A 25,121-nucleotide genomic window follows, 5' to 3' on the forward strand; every position below is an offset into this window, starting at 1 on the left:
CTTCATCCCAAAACAATTGGGGTTAGCGATATGAACCAAAAAAGAAATTCATTTTGGGTCTTCCACATGAATCCTTTTCCTCCAATCATTTCTATCCAACGCCATGTCCTCGGTGAGGTTCAAAGCATTCATATCCTTTCCTATCATCTCCATCCAAGTCTTCCTAGGCCTACCCCGACCTCTTTTAACTAATATATTTTCCCATTTCTCCAACCTTCTAACTGGAGCATCATTAGGCCTTCGCCGAATATGTCCAAACCACCGTAAACGATTCTCTCGCATCTTATTTTCAATGGGTGCAACACCTACCTTCTTACGTATCTCTTCGTTCCGAATCTTATCTTTTATTGTATTTCCACACATCCATCTAAGCATCCGCATCTCAGCTACACTCATTTTTTGAATATGATGTCTCTTGGCAGCCCAACATTCCGTACCATATAGTAAAGTGGGTCTAATAGTCGTCCTATAAAACTTTCCCTTCAACCGCAATGGCATTCTACGATCGCACAACACTCCAGTAGCACTTTTCCATTTCATCCACCCAACCTTTATCCTATGATTTACATCTCCATCAATTTCTCCATACTTTTGAATGATGGATCCCAAATATTTGAAATAATCATTCACCGGTATATCTTGCTCACCAAGCTTCACTACACTCCCATCACTACTTCGTTGCTTACTAAACCGACATTCCATATATTCAGTCTTACTCTTACTCAACTTAAAACCTCTAGCTTCCAATGTCTGTCTCCATAATTCTAACTTAGCATTAACCCCAGCTCTAGACTCATCAATCAAAACAATATCATCAGCAAACAACATACACCACGGTACATTTTCTTGAATTGATCTCGTAAGCTCATCCATCACTATCGCAAATAAGAAAGGGCTTAAAGCAGATCCTTGATGTAACCCAACCGTTATCGGGAAATTGGTTGTCACCCCTCCACAAGTGCGGACATTGGTTACTACTCCTTCATACATATCTTTAATTATACTAATGTACTTGAGAGAAACACCTTTCTTCATCATTGTCCACCAGAGAACGTCCCTAGGTACTCTATCGTATGCCTTCTCTAAATCAATAAAAACCATATGCAAATCTTTGTTCCTCTCTCTATATCTTTCAATAAGTTGTCTAAGAAGATGTATAGCTTCCATAGTTGATCTTCCAGGCATAAAACCAAATTGATTCTCCGATATCATGACAACCTTCTTCAACCTAGACTCAATCACCCTCTCCCAAAGTTTCATAGTATGACTCATGAGTTTTATACCACGATAGTTTGTGCAATCTTGTATATCACCCTTATTCTTATATAAAGGCACCAAAGTACTCTTCCTCCACTCATTAGGCATCTTATTTGTTCGCCAAATCAAGTTAAAAAGATTTGTCAACCATTCTAAACCTTTCTCTCCCAAGCATTTCCAAGCCTCGATAGGTATACCATCTGGGCCAACTGCCCTTCTTGATTTCATTTTCTTCAAAGCCTCTGCAATTTCTTTCTTTTAAATCTTGCGCATGAAGTCACGATTTATCTCATGAAAAGGAATGGAGAAGTCTCCAAGATCTTGAGCATGACTATCATTAAATAGCTTATCAAAATAATCTTTCCATCTCTCCTTAATCTCCTCATCTTTGACTAAAACCCTTTGCGTTTCATCTTTGATACATCTAACCATACCCAAATCCTTCGATTTCCTATCTCTCATCTTTGCAAGCCTATAAATATCCTTCTCGCCTTCTTTGGTATCCAACTTGTCATAAACCTCCATATATACCTTAGCCCTCGCGTTTCGAACAACTTTTTTAGCTTCCTTCTTTGCTATCATATACTTCTCCAAATTCTCATTATCACGACTCTTACTTAGATTTCTATAACACTCTCTTTTAACCTTAATAGCTAATTTGACATCCTCGTTCTACCATGATGTATCCTTACCTAGTGGTGCACCGCCTTTAGACTCACCCAATACCTCCTTAGCTACTTTTCTCATACCACCCGCTATCTTATTCCACATTGATTCTGAATCCTCCTCGAGACACCAATCAACTTCCTTAACTACCTGCTCTACAAACATTCCTTGTTTAGCTCCTTTCAGTGCCCACCACTTAATTCTAGGATCTATCCTATGTCTATCCCTTTTGCGGCATTGTCTAATTCTAAGATCTAAAATTAAGACTCTATGTTGTGTAGCTACACTTTCTCCTGGTATAACCTTACAATCGATGCAACAACCCCTATCTCTCTTTCTAAGTAGGAAAAAATCTATCTGACTCGTATTAACCCCACTTTTAAATGTTACTAGGTGAGACTCCCTCTTCCTAAACCAAGTGTTTGCTAAGATCATATCATAGGACAAACAAAAATCTAAAATCCTTTCTCCACTTTCATTTCTTTCTCCTATACCATAGCCTCCATGGATATTCTCAAATCCATCCCTACTAATGCCTACATGTCCATTAAGGTCACCGTCGATGAAAAGCTTTTCTCCATAAGATGTCTCTTGTACTACTCCATCTAAATCTTCCCAAAATTGATGCTTAATGGAATCATCTAAACCTACTTGAGGTGCATAAACACTAATAATATTAATAATATCCGTACCTAATACTAATTTAATAAGTAAAATTCTATCACCCTTCCTACGGACCTCAACTACATTATCTATAAACTGACGACTCATAACAATCCCTACTCCATTCCTATTCCTATTTATTCCTGTATACCAAATCTTATATCCCCAAGGTTCTATCACTTTAGCTTTCTCACCTACCCATTTGGTCTCTTGAAGACATAAAATATCAATCTTTCTCCTACACATAACATCTACTAACTCTACCAACTTACCAGTTAAAGACCCTATGTTCCAAGTGGCTAACCTAATTTTATGGTCTTGGACTAACTTCTTTACCCCCACCCGTCCAACAAAGTGAGGGAACCCTTGCCTATTTGACACCACACCCGGGCGCCGGTGTGACGCGTCGCTTCTGGGCGACGACCTAGCAACCCTTGCACATTTATCACTGCCTCCGGGCCTAGAGAGTACAGCGCGTCGCTCAGTAGGGAACGCCCCAACAAAATTCTCATATTGGTTCATTTTCATAGGATATGACAAAGTTTTTATGCTGGCTGTCACAGGCCTACCGCAACCCTCCTCCTTTATCCGGGCTTGGGACCGGCAGTGTATAACTACACAGGCGGAGTTATTGCACACACACACACACATATATATATATATATATATATATATATATATATATATATATATATATATATATATATATATATATATATATATATATATATATATATATATATATATATATATAGTAATGCGCTCCTCCTGCCCACCTTCTCGTTCTGCCCCCTCAAAAAGTATTAATTTTGGGTTTTTTTTCTCATATCTAATACCGTAGATGTGATCTATAGGTTTTGTTTAGTAGAAAACTGCTTTTGGATCACCAGAATATGACTTATAGATGTTTTTCTGGTGATCCAAAAATCAATGGCTATGAAGGTACCCATTTTTTTTTGCTCATAAAATCATGTTTCATCAAAAAAATATGATTCAAGAGCCGATTCCCACTAAATCGTGCATGATAAATAGATCTAATACTTCATATCTATCATAACCACTTACTATATATATATATATATATATATATATATATATATATATATATATATATATATATATATATATATATATATATATATATATATATATATATATCCGTTCTTTCCCTTCAAAAAAACATCACTTTTGAGTTTTTTTCATACATCTAACACCATAGATATGATCTATAGGTTTTGTTTAATGGGAACCTGCTTTTGGAATCAGACTGTTTTCCATTTTTTTCTGGTGATCCAAAATCAATGGCTATGAAGGTATTAGTTTTTCTTGGCTCATAAAATTATATATTTTCAAGAATCCATCCCCACTAAATCAAGCCTGCTAAACACATCTAAGGGTTTAAGTCTATCATAAGATACTTCAACACTATAGGGTAAAACAAAAAATGAGGCCTAATATGTTAAGTTCTGGTATATATAAAAATAGTAGCTGCTTACCATCAACTTATGATCAGATGTATTTTTGGGTTGTTTTTGGCAAATCTGACCCCTCAGATGTGTTAGGCATTGTCAATTTGCTAGGAAATAATACTTGGACAATTGTTTTTAATAAAAAATGATTTTTGAGCATTAAATATTTTTTAAAATTATGATTTTTAAATCTTATAAAAACTTAATTGTGTGTCGGAATAAGACGATCCAAGAGTCAATTCCTATAAATGACACATCTCTATCGTCAAAGGCAGCCCGGTAGATTCGCGACAGACATATATATATAGTCGAGCATAATGTTGAACGGCGTTAGTGTTGGATGGCCATCGAACAAATGTTGTCCGTCCGACTTAAGTAGAATCGAACAACCAACACAAAAACCTTAATTCCCTCATCAACACCTTTCCGCTTTCTCTTGCCCCCACTCCTCTCTTTCCCTCCCTCCCTCTCTCTCTCTCTCTCCCCCTCTCTCATAAATTGGTGTTGGAGCTCAACTGACGTCCGAGCACAACCGGCGTTGGAATCCCATTGTATTCTCTCTCTCTCTCTCTCTTTGTATTGAGGGCACCAAAACCCTCTCGTCCTCTCTGTCGAGGATACCAGCGCCATAGCGGCTCCCCTGCTCTAGAGTCCTCACAACTGGTCCTCCCTCTCTGTTGATGGCGCCAACCACAGTGGCTCCCTTGCTCCTCCCTCTATGTTGAGCATGACGGTGCATGGCCTGAGAACTATTGGCAGAGCTCAGCAGAGCAGGGTTACCCCACCGTCTTTTTCGTCAAAGGAACCCACAAGCTATACATTGGGGCCAAGAACAGGGGAGTCTCTCTCTGTCTCATTGTTCGCTGCTATAGAGGTGGAGACGATCGATGCGCCAAAAGCCCTCTCACTGTCCCTGTAGAGCTGATTGACGTTGAAATCCCTCTGGCTCTACCCTTCTTTAGAAGATGCCAGAAGCCCCCCAACTGCCCTTGTACTCACGCCCCTTTCTCCTGAAGAGCTGATAGATGCTGGAAGCCTGTCGCTCTCTGTCTCATACATTTTGAAATTTCTTTTATCTCTATTAAAAAGTGAAGATTGGCTACATCTAATTTTGTTTTTCCTTTATGATTTGGTTTTAGGTGCTGCTATGATTTGGTAAAGAAGTGCATGAGTTTGAAGACTTACTTATGCATGTTCTCACCCGTGAATACAAGGACCTTGAAATGAGGTTTCCTGCCTCGATGATCGTGTAGTGACTCGCTAAGAAGAGACTCATTTTGGCACCCAAATCAACCACCATGAAAATCGGCTCCCTGATCTGAGTTGTGCCTATGAGTGTGGAGGTTGCCCATCCAATCAACTAGGGTTGAGACAACCTTCTCGATGCACTCAAGTTTGGTGTTTATCTATGTTGTTTCTTATCATTGTCGAAAAAGTTTGGTCTGTGTTTGCTCGAAAAGACTTCAAGCTTGTTCTGCGTGCTTGCTTGCTTTTCTTGACCCATAGGGTGGTGGTGGTATATTCATATAGAACACTGTGCTCTGATACCAACTTTTTGTACACTCCTCAAACTTTGGTGAAATCGATTCAAAGCTTGGTTCGAAAGAGAGCCCCGAGCAAGCAACAAACAGATACTCTAGTATGAGCCTAATGAAAGTGAGAGGATTGTGCTTGCACTTCTTAGCCCTCTTAGGTTGGGTTGGACACATTTAAGATGCAGACTCCCATTAAACACGATGTGGTAAATGTTTAAGGGTAACCATAGTGTAGGTTTTAGGTGGTTATGGGAAAAGATCTAAATAAATAGAAAAAATGGGTAGGCTAAAAATAGCCCCGAAGGCCAATTAGGAGAGGATTTCAGTTCATATATGATATAGACTGAACCAAGGGCTTGTTGGACACTTAGTGGTGTGAGTTCTGAAAAATGATTTTTAAAACAATATTTTTTTATGAAAACTAAGTGAAAGCCAAACACCAAATAAATAAAAACTGGCTCGCACGAGTGGTGGAGTCCGGGTCGATCTCAGAGAACGAGAAATACTTTGTATCCAATCACACAATTAAACTACACTTTATTGCTGAAAAGAAAAATCAATTAATTGAGTAAATAAGGGAGAGAGTGCGGCCCTCTGCGAAGGATTTTAAACAATCATTAAGTGGCCTTATAATAAATCCAAATTAATTAAAATAAAATTAAAAGCTAAGCTAAAAATAAAGAAAAGGTCTTCGGTGCTTCGAGTCCTTAGTCCCTTCTTTGCTTATTTGTTTACTTTTGTATGCATTTGATTAAGGGCTCTCTGAGGGCTTTTCTGAGGGCTTGAAGGGCCTTTTGAGGAGACCTTTTCAGGTCCTTAGAGAGCTCTTCAAAGGTACGAAAAGTGTTTCACTACACGTTTGAATGCTTACCTGCAAGAATCAAAAGACAAAACACGAAAACGAGAAAGAAAGCTACAAAAAAATTAAAGGTTAGTACGAACAAAAACCACAAAAGCATGAAGTAAACTAACACGAAATAACAAACCATTACAAGACAAAAGAGCAAAACTAACTATCTAACTAACAAGATATGAGCAATAACAAACTACAAACCAAATGCATAACAACTAAAACTTAATCTAACTAAGTAAAAACAAACTAAACAACTATAAGAAACTTGTGAGTTTAATTTAACTAAACTAAGAAAACTACTAAATGACTATGAATTAAATGCATCTTTAATATATTAAACTAAATGCAAATGGCTGATTAATTGAATACCGAATTAGATAACTCATTAACAAATAATACTAAGAAAGCACAACTTAACTATAACTAATGAGATATGGCAAAACAATATTCTGCTACACAACTAAATGATGGGTCAACGATAAAAAAAAATAATAATGATTAGGACTAACTAAAAGATGCAGCTACAACCTTGTTTATGGCAGCCGTGCTTCTCCCCATTAATCACGTTGGAGAACGGGATGCACATTAATAATATGATATGTACTAGGCTCAATTAGAAAAATGTCGCATCAGCAAGCATGAATGCGTTAGCCGACTGCATAAGGTCTGCTGGAAATCACACGGCCAATCGTGGTCCAGGTCCAACGCTAAGAATACTCTTGTACGCTGTATCGATTTGAGTAGGACCTGATCAGGTTCTGCATGTACTCGTGTATTTTCACAAGCCATTAAATCCCAGCACTAAAATAAAAAGTAGACGGCAACTGAAATATGTTCTATTAGGCTTGGCATAAGAATATCAAACGATCTGCATGATTATGTAAATCACGCAAGTTGATTGCGGACCAAAAAAATGAGACTAACATTATGGAGATGCTGCAGTGACATAAAAAAATAGAAATAAACAATCTAAACTAGATACTGTGAATACATGACGATTAAACAATGCTATATGCTAAGATGCGATGAGGATGATAACAAATCCAACTACGATGCATGCAATGATCCTAAATATTACGAAAAAGAGGGAGAAGAAAATGGTTTTTACTTTGCTGCACCTAAACAGACTTCAGCTCTCTCTCCAACAGAGGGAATGCAAGGAACCAATGACGACGAGGTTTAGAAGAAGGAGTGAAAAGCATAAGAAGCAAGAAAGGAAGAATGTAGGCAACTAGTTGATCAAAAAAGGGGAGAAAAGGAAGAAGGGGAGAGAGAGAGAGAGAGAGAGAGAGGTGCAGGATCCAGAGCTGGAAAAATGATTTTTCATGCTGAACAATCCTATTTATAATAAGAGAATTAGGTTAAAAATAAAATTTTCAAAAAGAGTCCAAAGGTTTTTCAATAATTTCCAAAAAGGGGCTCTTCTTAAAAACATATTTTTCTAAAATCAAAATTCATAAACTAACTAAAATAAATTAATTGCAGCCTAATTTATCTAAACTATAATTAAGAAAATTCTAAAACTAATAAAAACATTAAAATGCAGGGCTGGATTAAAAAATGCGATGTTTTCCCAAAAAATTCAATTTAAAACAAAACCTCGAAAACAATAATAAAGATAGTTTTTTAATGCAATTTTATCATGGATCATGCATAAATAGAGATGAATAAAATGCAAAATATATGCATGATCACTTAGTAACGTGTGTCAGGGTTAGGATATGATGCTACAAGTCAGAAAACAGTAAAATAGATCACTGAAAGGCTGGAAAGGTCAAACAGTAAAAACATGGTTTTCAGGTTAATCGAGTAGATGTAGTTTTGATTCTAAGACTATGAAAAGAAATATAATGCAATCTAGGGTCTGGTTACAAGTTTAAGAAACTAATATTAGAGAGTTAGATGGTTGAGTACCTGAGATAGACTTTAGAGAGGGTGGTACAACATAACTACAACTACACAGACTTCTGAATAACTTTTCTGAGTAGTGTAGCCTTCCTGAATCTATAAAAAGAACTCGTGAAGGGCTTTGGCCCTTTTGCATATGTTAGATCCACCACCACACGGTAGTGCCATGTGAAATCATAGAGAGAAGAGAAGAATACAACAAGGGGGTAGGGACGTCCAAGAGGGAGGATAGAGAAAAGAGAGCGTCATAGGGTAGGGACGCCATAGAGAAAGAAAGATAGGGGAGGGGGAGGGGACTAGGCTTTAAGATAACTTCAATTCATTAATTATTGATGATATGGCTCCCCAAGATCTCCTTATATAGATGGAGCTTGGGTTGAGTCCTACTTGCATAAAGTAAAAAACTAGACTATGATGCCTAAGCCAAAGACTCATCATAAGAACAAACCAACTAAAAGACTTTCTAATATTTAATTAATTAACTAATTACCACTAATTAACTTTTAAAACTAGTAAACATCTCCTAGGACTCCCAGTATCACACGCCTCCTAGGTGGACCCTATTCTTCAATTGGCTTCTCTTGTAGGCTTGACATGTGTCTTGTTTCTTCTGCTCTTGACTGATACTCTAGATCTTTGACTTGTCAACCACTAGAGAACCCATGTTAGTTGTCACATCATCATCTTAAGACCCATACTGTATTAGATGACTCCCATTATCTTCTAGAGGTGGCATATGAATCGTAGGCTATAAATTTGGAGCTACTGTCATATTCTGGATTGTAACATAATCCTCATGCTTTTTTTACATTTGCATGCACTTTATGCATTCTTTTGCATTGCTCTAACCTATTTTCTTGTTAGAACTCAATTGTCATAGTAGGCCAACCTACCCAATCCTATCTTAGAATTATCCTATAGATAGATTGGACATTAGGTCCATAGGATGTCTCACGAATTGATGGAGCAATCCGAACTCAAAGATGTGAAAAAATGATGATGGTAATAAGATAACAAATCAACCATGGCCTCACTCCTCTACTAGGGCAAGCATGCATCAAAGCACGGGTTCATATTTCAATAAAAATACTAACAGGGAAAGGGTCATTTGGATGTTGGAGAAAACTTTGGGAATGCACTTTCAGTGTTTAGAATTGATCCATTCGCTATTTTTTTTATCCTGATGGAAGGCTACAGCAGATCCACCACCAACAAAGTGAGCTCCCTTCTGTAGAAGCTCACTTGTGCATATGAATCGTGTGTTGAAAGGATGCACGAGTGTCGTGTGGTGTCAAAGGCTTAAAGACAGTTGGTTAAATAATGTGAAGGGAAGCACCAACCTTGGAGATTGACTACACCCTTCAAAAGCATCCTCTTAGAAACTTGCCTATGAGACTAGAAAATTCTCAAGGAGGAGGGGATGCTGCATACCAAGTTGTAGAGAAGCTTAATCCAAATTCAAAGGATCGATTTCCTCATTGAGATCTTGTAATGACAAGCCTAGGTTCACGATCCAAACTCCAATTGCTCTATGCTGTGGGACCTACCCATGGAATGCCACCTCATCAGATCAACCAATTAGGACAAGTGGGACCTGCCTAAAAAATACCACTTTAATACCTCGACCACGTGGGACCCATGCCTAGGGTGTTCCTCATATTTAATGCAAGTGGGACCCACCTTGGGACATCCTTACTAAAGAAGGCCAAGAGTAGGGATGGCAGTGGACCGGGGGAAAGCGGAGCTCTGCCCCGTTTGGACCGAGGATGAAGGGCATGAAACAGGGATGGACTTACGCTTTCCCCCACCCTGCCCCGCCCCGTCCTTGTCCCGATCCCCGCCTTGCCCCTGCCCTGCCCCGCCCCGCTCCATCCCCAATCCTTCTAAGGGATGGCAATACACCGAGGGGAAACGAGGCCCCGCCCTGCCTCACCCCCGTTTGGACCAGGGATGGAGGACATAAAACAAGGATGGAGGCGGGGGTGGAGGTTCGATTTTGAGACGAGGCGGGGGTGGAGACCTTGTCCCCCACCCCCGCCTTGGTCCATTGCCATCCCTAGCCAAGAGAAGTCAAGTAGGCCCCACCCCTTGAGGCGCTCTAACCATTTTAATGGCCTATGAAATCCATGCAGCCCTCTTAAAGTCTCAACATGAATGGTCTTTTGGAACACCAAGTGATACATGGTGGATTGAGCTCTTTATTAAGTGAGTCCAATGAGGTTCTATCTAGGGTGAATATGTTTTATCTATGTTTAATCTTTTTCTAATTAATATGCTTTGCATGATGTGTAGCCGCTTTAGCCTATATAAGGGGTTCACTTTATAGCATGATAAAAGAATGAAAATTTGAAGACTTCGACTTCCTCTCTAAAATTCTTTCCCTCTTCTCTCTCTTTGGGCATGACTATCTCTTCGCTCTCTTTCTCTTCTCTATTGTGAGTCCCTATCCCCTTGACTTTTCTCCCTTTCTCTAGTGAGTCCCTACCCCTTGACTCGTTTCTCTCTAAGGGTTTATCCCTTCAACATTAGGTGAATTTGATCCTTATTGGGTCTGACTCATCCTAAGGACTAAGTTGTTGCATCAACATTACTTGGTTCATGTGGTCTTGAGTGACAACTTGGAGGACTCAACCTTCCTAAACTCATCCATAGAACCTTGTCCAACTCCAGATGACTCAACACTGTAGCAGACCTCACCATACCCCGACCAACTCCTGTAAGTTGTTAGAACCCTTTCCTTGAGCCAAAACCAAGCCTACAACCCGCTAAATCAAATTCTGTCTAGAACCTGATTTCTAACTAAACTTGTTTTTCATTAGACTTCATAAAATTTCTTTATTTTTTAAACAATTTTCTTGTGGAATGCACCCAAAGTACTAATCATCCTTTCGCCAAAGGGTCATTCGCAAAGTATCTCGCTCCTTGCATATGATGATACTTTAAGTTCACATTCAAAATCTTTGGAGTGAAAATAAACCATCATATTTTTGATCGAGTCATCGAGGTGTCTATGGTATGTTGGTTGAGAACTAGAGTTGGCAAAACCTGCCACGACCCGCCAACCCGACCTGCCAACTCGCCTCTTAGGCGGGTTTGGGTTTGGCTTAAACTAACCCGTTTAATAAACAGGTCAGGTTCGTGTTAGGGGTATGCCAACTTGCCAACCCGAATAACCCGTTTAATAAACCCGCCCGCCAATCCGCCCGCTAACCCGTTTACCCGACCCAACAGTTTATTAAACGGGTTGGCGGGTCGTGTCGGGTTACCCGTTTAATAAACGGGTCGGGTTCGGGTTGAGGTATGCTGACCCGCCAACCCGACCCGATTGCCACCCCTATTGAGAACCCATAAAATTTTGGGTATTAATATTGAGTATGCTTGTATTTTTATGAGTTTTGCATTTTAATCTCTGTTTTTTGCAATTTATTAAATGAATGCATGATAAATTCATTGTTTTTTTAAGTATGCATTATATTTTAAGGGTTTTGTATTTAATCCTTATTTTTGTAATTTATTGAGTTAATGATGCTAAATCCAAATTGTTTTCAAATATCTTTTAAATTTTAGGGATTTTGTATTTTAATCTTTATTTTTATAATTTATTTAGTAAATAATGCTAAATCTATTTTTTTTCTAGATATTATTTTGATTTTAGGTGCTTTGTATTTTAATCAATATTTTTATAATTTATTACGTGAATGATGGTAAATCCGATTTATTTATGGATATGATATGCTTAAGATTTTTGGTGTTTTGTATTTTATTTCTTATTTTTTATAATTTATTAAGTGATTGATGTTAAATCCAATATTTTTTCTAATATGCTTTAAATGTTAGCAATGTTGTCAGCAAGGGAATCGACCCTCAAACACCCCATAAGAGTATACCCAGGTTGCTGGGACTGAAAAAAATACATTACTAACTAAAAGGATATTAGGCATCTTTTCTAAAAAACAATAATACCAAAACTCAAACAATTTTCATCAACTCCTTCATTGATTTTTTCATCATCAGAAATGAAAATTCTTCTCATCCACAGTTGAATCCAACTGTGTAGGAAGGTGTCCTAAGATTTTTCTGTTCTCATCATATGATGAAAAGAATCAACAATAAAAAGAAGTAAACAAGTCTCTCAAAAAGAAGAAAATCAGTGACAACAGATTCAGAAACAAAAATTATCCATCACCATGCACTTGCTTCAGTTCAAGTGTTGGATTAAGTTTTACTTCATCCCTATCCATCTTAAAAAGAAAAAAAACTTAAGCAAGAACAAATTGTAGAAGTAAAAAATAAGAGAAAATTGAAAATGATTCAGAAAGAACGTAGCAATGCATGTCATAATCATATCTAGATGATCATAACAACTTCATATTCATCATCATCATCATCATCAGGACCACCACATTACAAACCAAACCCAAAACGATAATAGCCCCAAACAGAATCATTCAAAGGAGCCCTGAAATCCCAATAAATCTGATTCAATAAATTCAATAAAAGACCCAAAAGGAGAGAAAGAAAGACCCAATAGAGCAAAACACGTTACCCCTAAAGGAAAAAGAGAAAAAAAATCCAAGAAAAAAGATAAACTCCCTTAAATCTTCATAACGATGAAAAAAAGGATACAAATCTGGTCACCAGCATCATTCTTGATAGAGAGATCCCCATCAATCGAAAACAAAGAAACCGAAACACAAAAAACCCCAAACATCGAACGCCAAAACGAAGAATCAAAACTACCGACGATGCATAAACCCAGGGGATTGGTAGCCACGAATGAAGAGGAGACGCTGGCAGCATTTTCTTATAGAATCTGATAGTACCCCTAAAACCCTAAAGAGGAGAGCACGGCCAGCCGTCCGATCTTGTATTGATCTACGGCAACTGAAGCATCTCTTCTTCGTTCGTGAAAAGACTGGTTTGCCCCTAGAACACTGGGTTGCAAATTGGATCGGGTTCCAATTTTGGGTTGGCAGACTTTTAGGCCAAATTCATATGTATTGGCTGGCTGGCTGGCAGACCCTAGTGGAACTGGAACCTAGTGCAAGAATGAGATTACTTTCAAGACCATAGTTGCATTGGTACTAAATACAGCCTAGCCTAAGGCGTATCAGGTGAACTAGTACCAGGTATCAATATGAAACTCGTTTAGGAAACCATAAGCAGAAGTATCAAATGTTCAAGAAACTCGTTCCTATTATTTGAGAAATGTGTTCCATCTTACATAGAAACAGGTTTCTGTTATATCAAGCTAGTTTCTATTAATATTTTTGCATATAAACAACAATATCATTTGCAAAGTCACTTTTTTATTAAGATTTTTAAATATTATAATTTATTGAAACTTTATTATACAAAAATGACTGATTATATATACATATTTAACTATTTTAATTTATAAGTATCTTTATGAAAATTTATTAAACTCATTTCAATTCTCTTATATATATATGATGGTCTCTGATGCATAATCTTTATCAATGAGTTGAAACATGCAACATCTTATTGCGAAAAATAATTGTATTGAACGGTAAAAATAATGCATTTCTTTAAAAACCTCACAATTTGCTAAAATTCGCCCGATGACCAAAACCACAAATAGTCAACTTTGTTAGGATCTTTTTATCCTTCGCATGTGCGAAACTCACAAAGTTCGTGTGATATATTGCTTCGCTAGTTGGGTATCACAAACTCCCATTTAAAAGGAGGTTTGCACATTTTTTTGTATGGATCTCAAAAAATGTATAAAAAATTATGTTATTTACATGGTCTTTTCTGTTAATCATAAAATCACAAATACCTTAGTAAATTCACATATTTTATAGCAAGGTCGCGAGAAATCTTGCAAACTTCCGTTCACTTTTCTTTAACCCTCACTTAAATATATGTTTGCACATATTTTTGTGGTCTTCACGAAGTGCGTAAAAACAATTTTTACGAATTTTTTTATGATCATAACTGCACCAATACCTTAGTAAAATCACATATATCTGGTACCTATGTTGTTGGAGATTGTGCATGTCTCCTTTCTCTTTTCTTTAACCACATATCTAAATATGCTATATTCTTTCATGTTAGCAGTTTTTCTACTATAATAAATGAGATTCTTTGAGGGTATAAAAAGCGATTGTCCACATCTCAAAACTAGTTTTGCATATTCTAGGGTTTTTTTGTGGTCCCCTTGATCTTTCACAAAAAAATTTGTCAACTTTTCTAGCAATTATTTTTGGCCAGCTTTTTTTCAACAATTCATTGATGATAATTTATAGTTGAGTTTTTCATATTCACCGATGGTGAGTTTTCCTGTAGGCACATTCTTAATGATGAGTTTTTTCGGTAAGCTTAATATTCCTGATGAGTTTTTTAATAACCCTTTTTCTTAAGTTATTGCATATTCTCTCCTATACCTCTCTTTATCCTCCATACAAAAAATATGCCTATAATTAATACATTAAAAAAATGTAAGAAACTATAACAATATTAGTTTACCTTTCTAAACATTGGGTTTTACTGGTACAATTAATAATAGTTCAATTGCTTGGTTTAATGGCTTTAGGCTCTTGCTTCTACAGTGAAATGCGTTAACCACACCTTAGTGATGGCTATGAGCATTTTCATCTTCTAAATCCTAGAGGCTTTGCAAATTTTCTTTTTCTTATATGATGTAATTAAACATTGTTTCATGCTTTTTAGGCATGTGTTTTAGTTTAGCTTTTCTGGACTACATTCAAACATTCTTTGATGGCTATAAGTACTTTTGTCTTCTAAATCTAGAGGCTTGAGGCTCATGTTTTTAGTTTAGTTTACAACTTAATTTTCTTTAAGTTGTTTTGTATGCAGTGATGTTGCTGGTGTAGTAATGACAACTACAACTAATAATTTATTCTCATTGGTTAATAAATTTTGTGCTTCTTAGTGTTGTGTATACTTCAATGCCAAAGGTTAAATTATCTGCTTCTTAGTAATGAGTTTGTAGAGTTTGACACAATATAGTGACTGAGAAGTTCGTGTTTGAGCGGCCTACACCCACATTGTCTACTAGTGTTGGAGCACAACAAGAAATGCCAAAGAAGAAAAACGGTTCTGGGTCATCCTATCTACTATGATGTACGTAATCAACTTGACACATGGATAGAGAGGGAGCTTGCTTCATGGCCAAAATACTGGTTGTTTGTCATTTACCAAAAAATTGCAGGTTTAGTAATGAGACACCCCTCAAAGGTGCAATACAAAACACCTAAAATATTGGTTAAATTGCACTTAACAACTTTTCAAAACTGAAGCAAAATATGCAAAAAAAAAGATAAAAAATTTGTTGCCACAATCATATACTCACTCTAAGGTTGTTGCTAACCTTAATGACCAGATATATGAAGCTGAAGACACGACCACAAAAAATATGGATGATAGAGGGGCGAGGCACCTCAACAAGGGGAGGATGCATTGAAGAAAGTGCAAGCTTTGAGGAAGAGATTAAAGTAGAGAAGAAGGTCCGGTGTTCCTGGACAGGTACTTTGGTCATTTATTATTTTGCATATAAATGTTTATAAGATGTTTGCAATCATTTTTCATTCAATCATTTATCAAATGGTCATATATATACTGCAAGAAACGCAATGCGAGGAGAGTAATTATACATGACATATACACAAGTTCTATCGGTTCCAAGTACGATTGTGGTTCATATCTCTATCGGATGATGTGAAAGACATGCTTGATCATATGCATTTCTAAAAATTCTTAGAGACCACACCATGAAACATCAGTCACCCCTCATAAAGGTCGTTGTGCAATTCTAGAATGTAGCAACCAACACATTCTAGTTCGGAGATATTGAGATGACCATTATGTTGGAGGACGCTGCAGAAATCACCTGATTTAAGTATCATGGGAGCCAATGTGTAGACATTGATAGGAAGATTTGACGCATGTATGATATTTATTTGGGGGCGAAGGATGATGTGTTTCTAGGAGTAAGGCTAAGGTTACCATGGCTGAGGAATCACTTTGACTATACCGAGGCGAGAAGAATGAAGAAAAAACTACCATGTTGGAGGGAAGACCAATATTGGTAATATCTTAAATAAGAAACTAAGAGCATTATTGGTTTACTTCTTTAGCACATGTGTATTCATCGAAAGTGGTGAAAAGTTGATTCATAGTTTGTATATTGAACTGGTGAGAGACTTGAATCACGTAGAACAATACGCATGGAGAGCTGACACACTTTTACACCTCTATGCATGTTTGAGTACCATGAGGATTGGAAGAATGAACATCATTGGCATGTTAGTGTTGTTGGAGCTCATTATTTCTTCATTTGTACCTAAATTATTGATTTAAACTAAAACTATAACACCTCAAATTTTTTCATAATTTTTTAAGAAATAAAGATAAAATTCTTGTCTCAAATTTGGTTTGAATTTCAATTTGGGTTTGGATAACTATAATTTTAATATTTGGATCTTAATTTGGATACTTGCATTTCAGTATTTGGATCTTAAAATGGATCTTAAATATGGTAAATAGGATCCATAGGGTGAGATGCCCAATAGAAGGTGGGCCCTCTTGGATCTTGGAGTCCTATATGGTAAGGGATTAATCAAGTCCAAGTCAATCCAAGGAGGGGACATCCCCACCTACTTTCCCATTCTTTCTTACTTATCTAGTTAATTAGAAATTTTAATTGTTTCTATAATTCATTAGGAATCCTAATTAACTAGGATTCATAAATTGATATTTAATTTAAATGACATTCAATTCAGATAAAGTTGGTATTAACATTTCTTTATTGAGTTAGGAACCTCATAAGGGAGGTTATATAAGGAGGTCCTTTCCTCCCACATTGTAACCTATCTCTCTCTCTCTTTCCCTCTTCTCTTCTTCCTCCCTCATGCCCCTCTCTAGAAGGATTCCCCAAGAACGTCTTGGATATAGTTGCAACTTCATTAAATGGTGTAATTGTGGTGGATGGAGTCATTTGGTAGATACAATTTTGGGAGAGTCTTTTGTAAGGTTCTACGATTTTAAGATAGGTGTACTATAACTTTATACATGTGTATAGTGCTATAGGATACATGAGCATGCCATGGTATTATCCTCGAATGCGTAATAGTATACATATCAGCCTAGATTTATGTAAAAACTGATATTATGATGTGCATGAAAGTTTTAAAAACCAAAAATCTATTTTCAAAAACCGATCTTATGATGTTCACAGAGAAAACATATTCTCATGAAAGATGGTGGATTATATGTAACATTCATGATATGTGATGTATTTTTCTATTTACAGTATGATTAAATATTTTTATGCATAAATCTGATGTGTTCTTGATAGATGCAAAATCGTTGGATAGTTTTTCTTGATGTTCTTGTTGAAAAGCATAAAGCTCTTGTTTGATTCTTAAAAAACTACATTTTGTTCTATGTATTTTAATTCAACTAGTCAAAATGATAAATTTGATTCTCCCAAACCGTGAACCCATAAATTCCAAAAAATTGTGAAGAAGTTCCATGCATATGAAAGTAATCTCAATTCAAATACCACACTCAGATGAGTCATGGATTAATAGATATGCCCTCTGCAAGTCGGCATAGAAATACTATCTTGATAGGGAGTCTATAGAGACATTATATTTTTGTAAAAATCATATCTTTTAGAATACTCAGGATCCGCGGATGAGATTTTAGTCTGGATATGGAAGAACACATGATTAAAATCTTAGAAGTTGATTCCTTATGATTTGAAAACAAAAATTCATGGAAGTTTCTGTAGTTTTTTGGAACACATTCTGTCAATTAACATAAATAATAGATGTTATAAGACTTCTAGCTCTATGTTGGAATCAAATTTAATTATGAGTTTTTGTGGGCTTGAAATAAACATATCAATCCACCCACATTAAAAATCCCAGTACCTAATTCATTTTGAACGATTTATGACTAATTTTTCATTTGAAAGACAAAATTTAACAAAACTATTTTGTGAATAGAAAATAGTCTATATTACAGAAATTTTAATTCATGATTTGAAATGAGTTAAGGTCTGAACTTTTGCCTGTATGCATGTAACATATGTAAAAACCTTCTATTAAAATCCCAAAGCCTAAATTATTTTGTATGATTTATGACAAAATTTATAATAATAAATAAATTTTATGTTATCAGTCCCAAATTTGGGGATTGTGTTGGAATACATGAAATGGTCTCAGAAGTGAATCAGATGGACATGTGATATATTGATGTACAAAATGTGAGCATACTGAGTCATGATGTTATCTTTTATAAAATTCTCTTTGAATGTAAAATTATAAATTCTATCATGTTGTTATGATATGCAACATGATGTTATAATATGATTATGATATGCTACAGAACATGAAAAACATGCATTCACATGAAAATGCTTATAAATGATATGTGGTATGCGATTGTGGTGTGCAATAAGTTATGAAAAGCATGCATGTACACATGGATGCTCATAAGTGAGCAAATGGTTGAAAAAACCAATGTACTGTTATAAGGCATGAAAATATGAAAACATACATGCACACATAAACATATCTTAGAATGGAAAGCGAGGGTATAAATGCTCAATTGGTTTAAAGGTACCAAGGACATACTAAATGGGTTATCAACATGAATGTACTAATAAATTGTATAACTACCTTGGATGAACAATATGATGTTCTTGCTATAAAGGCAATTCTGGAAAGTTATTCCGGAGCGATGTTCAGTAGTACATGGACTATTTGGCCAAGAAGGGATGAATGATTAATGACACATGATAAAATGCAATGAACCTTACCTTTAATAAAGAGAACATAATAACCCATTTAGCCTGTGGCTTACCTTAGAGAGGGTAAATGGTACACACTTTCATGTACCACATTAATTCTTTTCGAGCGAGAAATCTCACTTGGTCCCTAATCCTTGGAGCTTAAGGGGTGAGACTATCAATGTGTCCTAGGGAGGTATGTCCATGTCTTCTATAGAAATGGTAGGATGTGTCCTATTTTCTGCCACTGGTGGGATTTCTCTCAGTCATAAATCGCCCATAGTGGGACCGATTCGTTGGAGGCACTCAAGAAAATAAAACACATAGCATAATAAATGTCTAGTTGGCTCCTCTGTTTGGATGCTTGGTTCTGTGAGTACCGACAGTGAAACATACAAGAGAAACAAGGCCTTATACTTGAGCAAATTTATTTTGTGTTAAAACTTGTATTGAAAACATGCCCTAATAATTCAAATGCATAATCACAGATATATTCATGTTTTGTAACATGCTGCATGGATTTAATTACAATAATTGTCTAACTAAATGCATCATGATTATTATATTACATTGTATATGTTATAAAAGAATGCAAGATGATTGTTATATTGCATTATACATGTTTTGAAAAAATATATGATTACCTGTATATTTGGTTTTGTACATACATGGAATGTTAATGTGTTTCTAATGCGACCCGATAAGTCTGACCCCTATAGTATAAACATTCAAGTAATGAGTAAATGAGCTAGAGCAATGACAGGATGCTACAAGCAGTGCCAAAAACCAACTATTTTAGATCCAGGATTTGTCTATGAATACTAAAACTTGTTAATTTGTCTTGACAAATGATTACAAACATTCTATTTAATTGATAAATGATTCGATTTGGTTCATAAATTGAAATGTCTATTTCTATTCACGATTTGGACCTAGACCCAAGTCCTATATTCTGAATGGTTTCAGTCCCATGCTGAGTTAGAATACCTATAACCCTCCCAAAATTCTAACCAGAACAAAAAAGAATGCTTTTGTTGTATTCTAAGGGGTTTTTGTCCTTGGTTGTCTTATTCGCGAACTTAGTTTGAGTGAGCTAATATACACTCGTGCTTGCACTCAGGTGGTTCCTCTAGGGTTGAATTTGGTTGGAGCATTGCCATCGATAAGGCCTTGCAACATTCACTTTAAAAAAAAAAGTTGGTTATATTTTCAAGTTAAAATTTTGGGGGGTTATAAAAATATTATTTAATACTTTTGATATAATATTTTATGTATTAATATGTGTTAATCCTTGTATGAATCCCTGCAAGTTTGGATATGAGAGCACATATATATTAGAAGGCCTCTGAGATGCCACATTCTTCCTGAATTTCCACATATTGCTATTCAGAGTCGATTAAGCAACAAAAAGGGGACTAATCAAAGAGTGTTTGGTAATCACATGGACAATGTCTATTACTTAAAATTATTGCGAACAATGACTAGGAAAAATATAAGCATTTTTTATAATATTTCATACTTGTTTATAAGTAATGCAATATAGGACTCTATGAATGAATGTTATTTATGTAGGTAAAGTAGTGCCTCTGCAAAGACGTGGAGCAGAATGAGGAGAATCAGGATGTGTTGTGCAAGCAAAGGTTATTGCGATTATGAACATTTGGTTACATAATATGAATAATGTAAAGTTGAGTGCCAAATGGCCATCTGAGTGGTCTGACAATTTGACTATGTTCAACAACCAACTGATCATCATAGCATAGTTAGCAAAACTATTTTGCTGACAAAAAAGGATAGGACAAAGGATTACCCCATCCTATTCTTCTCTCAACTTGAAGACTAACACAATGACAATGAAGACATCGACTTGTCGGTGAGGACAAGGATGTAGCTACTCAATCCCATCATTTTGTAGGCAGTCCCTCCAGAAAGAGGGTCATTGAGGAGGAGGAGGAATATGGGCTGGTGTGGCAAAATCATAGGACTGCAAGTGGAACAGATGTTGAGTTTGCTCTTACACAAAACGAAAAACGCCTGCTAAAAGCTATGCTTAATGTAAAGGAGTCTATTATACAAAATTAAGTTGAGCTTATCGATAACTATGTTAGGGCCATTAAGGAGATACGAGCGTGCCTGAGACTTCTACAACAATGAACAATGTTTTGTAATTATAAATCATCATAATTAAGTAAACAATGCTTTATGATACATTCTTGTGCCCACTGGGTTGGTCTAGGTTTCCGCCTAGGTTTAGGTTAGAAACATGGTTAGGTTCAGTTTGAATTCTGACAGGTTTTGGGAAAAAATTCTAATCTCCTAAATTATACCAGATAAAGTGCTAAGAATTTAGGGGGAGCCTTAGGACACATGAAAGTAGATCCTGTTAAAATATCGAGGTCATTCTCTACTGGGTTCAAGATTTATGAGCTCGAAATTAGGTTGCAGGAAACTGGTATCAGATTGGGTCTGGATCATGTTTTGGGTTTGATAGGGTTCAATAAAAAAATCATCTCTCTCTATTGGGTTAGAATCTAAGGCTAATTTTTTGAGGGTAGGTTGAGGACACGTGAGAGCACCTATTGTTAAAATCTCAGGCTTAGATCATGTCAGGTTGGGTTGGGAAGATATAACTCAGGGAAGTTGGGTCAGAATCTGCAGTTTATAGCAAGCAAAATCTAGGCTCAATATAGGTTCAACGTCTTGTAAGAGGTCAAGGGGAGGCCTAGGATTACAATGGGGTGTTGGACTGACTGACTTGGGTAGTCTAGGATTAGACCAAGGCTTGGTTCTGCTAAACATCAGGTTCACCAGGTTGAGTTTGATTGGGTTTAGCCACCGAACACTTGTGTTCATCCCACATTGGAACATGGACTGGGCTTCAGCCTAGTCCTTTGACTACCACAACCTAAGGAAGGTCTGATTTTGTAGTAAGAGAAGAGAGAGATGGCCTATGGGCCAATGAGAAAAGAGAGGAAGGCCTAGGGGCCAATAGAGAAAGAGAGTGAGAAACATTTTTAAGAGTAAGAGAGATAAGAGAAATCTTTAAGTTCAATTTATATCATGATTTCAACACATTATAAGAAGGTTTATATAGAGTGTGGAGGGGGTATTTACACATCTATACAAGTTACAAGCTTATAATAAAAAGACTAAAATAAGAAGAGTCGACCAAAACCTAAATCTAGGTAACACCTCACAAGCTCTTGCCAAGAATAGGTAAGACCTCTCCACACCTAGGTACTACCAATTTGACTTAGCTAGAATTAGGGAGAACCTAATTCCAACCCTCTTTACTTCTCTCACACATCCACTAAGTCTCTCCCAAGAAGAGGTTGACCTTCGGGTGGAACCCAACTTGCCCTTCCAAGTCCTCCTTGGATCTGGGTTCTATTAAGTCTATATCAAGTGCTTGGACCATTCAACTTAGATTTGGGTTCTCCACAACTTATATAAGGTCTTCAACATCTGAATATATTGCATCAATTGAATCCATCTAAGTCCCTTGGTGTATTGAATATGGATATGGATATGGATATGAGTATGTCATTCTTAAATCTATTTGGTTCAATCGATGTGGGTTGAGGTCTTCCAGATTCTGATCGCTTTGACTGATTGGGGCAATGGGACCTCCAGAATTTGGACTGTATCATTCCCTCTCCCTTGAGAATTGCCTAGTCCACTAGGCAAGGATCCACTTTGAAGACTATAGTCGAACACAAAGGTTTGCGTTCATATTCTTTAGCAGACTATCTTTTGACTTTGAACACCATGTGACACCTGTGTGTCCTTCTAACACACAAGTCATCTGCATTCGTGAGCCTTTAGAGGGGAAAGCTCACTTCGCCATTGGTGGAACCATTTGTGAATTCTACCGGAATAAAAAATAGTGAATGAGTTTAATCCAAATATTATAATCTGCATGGTCAAGTTGTCTTCATTGTTGGTGCTTTTATTGAGAAATAGGCTCAAGCTTTGATGCTTGCTCATCCTTATAGAGGAGTGAGGCCATGGTTAAACCATCATCCTAATTTTTAGCATCTTTGAATTACTCATCACATCACTCCTCACTTCCTTCAGGCTTCTTGGAGATTTGGATGCCGTTTCTATCACAAAGCCCTTTCGAGCATCAGATTGAGACAAGTCCTCAACCTTGTCCAACTCAAGATAATTATGGGTTGGATCAATGACTCATAACACCTTCTCAGGCCAGCTCAACTCACCCATGGTTCCTTGTAAGGTCTTAAGACCCACTTCAAGATCACTAAAAGGATTGATTAGTGGAAGAGATCATAGGTGATCTCGGCCTCGCCGAAAAGTAGAAATCTTCCTCTAGAGACCACCTCTTCACCCAACACATAGCAGTGGGGGTGAGCTTCTGGATCTTTCTCAATGGTCTTCTTCCTCTCTAAATTTTCTCTATATCCCCTCTTACATGCCTTGCTTCCCGAATTACAATTTACAAAAAATATTTTCAAATTGGGCTTCACAACTTGCTAGGGGAAGGTATAGGTGTCACGAATTTTGAAGCCCTCTTTACATTGGAATTTGTGATAGTATTTTGATAATTTAATGACCCATTATAACTAGAGTGGGGTTGAGGCACATTGATCCATGAGATCTTGGAAGCTCACATAGTGCCCTTGTGAGAATCCAATATTCTTTTCCCATGTACTAACTCATAGATGATTAATTCCTTCACGTTCATCGAGAAAGCTTTGTCATGGTTGGTGAGGTTTTTGAAAGCCATTGGGTGGCCTTCAAGCATTACTAAGGCTCTTTTCCTGGTTACACCCATTGGATACCGTGATGAGCACCTTGAAAACTTTGGGCACAATGAGAGAGGGTGTAAAAGCCTTAAAATTTGACCTATTTTTTTTTTGAAAATAGATTTAAAGAATTAATTAAAAAGGAGAACATGGAAGAAGAACAAAATTAAGGATTTGATTGAAATATTTTTAACACAGGGTTGTGTAAACAAGAACACAACAAAAGAACTATTTCTAAATAGGTTCCTTTGAATCCCGATTAAAAGGAATTTCATTCACCTTTAAGAATTAATTGCATAGTGAAATGTAAAATATTTTATTAATGCATTTTGAAAGTTCATATACAAAAACTTAGGTAAATTACAAGTATATCTTTTTACAAAATCGTTCATATCAAAGAATAACAGGGACAATCTCAACCATATAAAAATGATAAGTCCCATAACACATAACAGTGTCCCAAAACAACAAAAGCAGTCTCAAGAATAGAAGAGTCTCTGAGTTAGCTCTAGGGCTATCAGAGGTCCTCAACATCCATCGCCACCAACACCGTCCACCTAAGAGTAACTGAAAATAGGGATATAAGCAGGGGTGAGACAAACAACACATCCCAGCAGGCACAAGACCTCTCATTTTGTAATAGCGGTCATGTATAGGTCACTAGCCTAAATAGACACAAACCAAGTCTGTGACTCACATGTGTCTCACTCTTGTCTCCCTGCGTGATCTGAATCAGCTCCACCTCAAACTAAGAGCAAGAACAAGCACACATGCATATCCTAAATGCATAAACATATTTGATTAATCTTTTGTTAATCTCTCTTTTGCTCTCTACATGATGCAATTACTTATTCTGATATTAATTATTTGTGTCCAAGGGACACCAGTGCCTGAGACACTAAACACTTACTGGTCTACATGGGGTGTATTTTCAAACATAGGTATTTTAAGTATTTTATTAACCCTAAGTGCACACTGTTACACTGACACCAAGAGTCTAGAACCCTTCGTCAATGATTCTTTTTCTTGAAAAAGTCATAGTGCACTACCACTAGCGTACATAGCTGGACCTCCTCTATGAGGAATCCTCACCCTCTAAGCCACCATGGTTGAGGATTGGTCCTAAATCAAGCTACTAGGATTGGTCCTAAATCCATAGTAGGCTCACACTTTGGGAAATTTATCTTCCAAGGTCCTAAATCAAGCTACTAAGAGAAAATTTCA

General features: G+C 36.7%; 2 non-coding genes across 2 annotated transcripts; both read right to left on the reverse strand.

The window, feature by feature from the left end:
• Positions 1 to 12,354: 12,354 nt before the first annotated feature.
• LOC149820173 (small nucleolar RNA snoR31/Z110/Z27) lies at positions 12,355 to 12,449 on the reverse strand. Its single transcript, XR_016426901.1, has one exon. It is a non-coding gene; the product is annotated as a small nucleolar RNA snoR31/Z110/Z27 (small nucleolar RNA).
• A 58-nt stretch (positions 12,450 to 12,507) lies between these two features.
• LOC149820174 (small nucleolar RNA snoR31) lies at positions 12,508 to 12,591 on the reverse strand. The gene has a single exon (XR_016426909.1). It is a non-coding gene; the product is annotated as a small nucleolar RNA snoR31 (small nucleolar RNA).
• Positions 12,592 to 25,121: the final 12,530 nt, after the last annotated feature.

This window comes from Nuphar pumila, chromosome 12 (assembly GCF_984573655.1).
Source record: "Nuphar pumila chromosome 12, dmNupPumi1.hap1.1, whole genome shotgun sequence".
Taxonomy (NCBI): domain Eukaryota; kingdom Viridiplantae; phylum Streptophyta; class Magnoliopsida; order Nymphaeales; family Nymphaeaceae; genus Nuphar; species Nuphar pumila.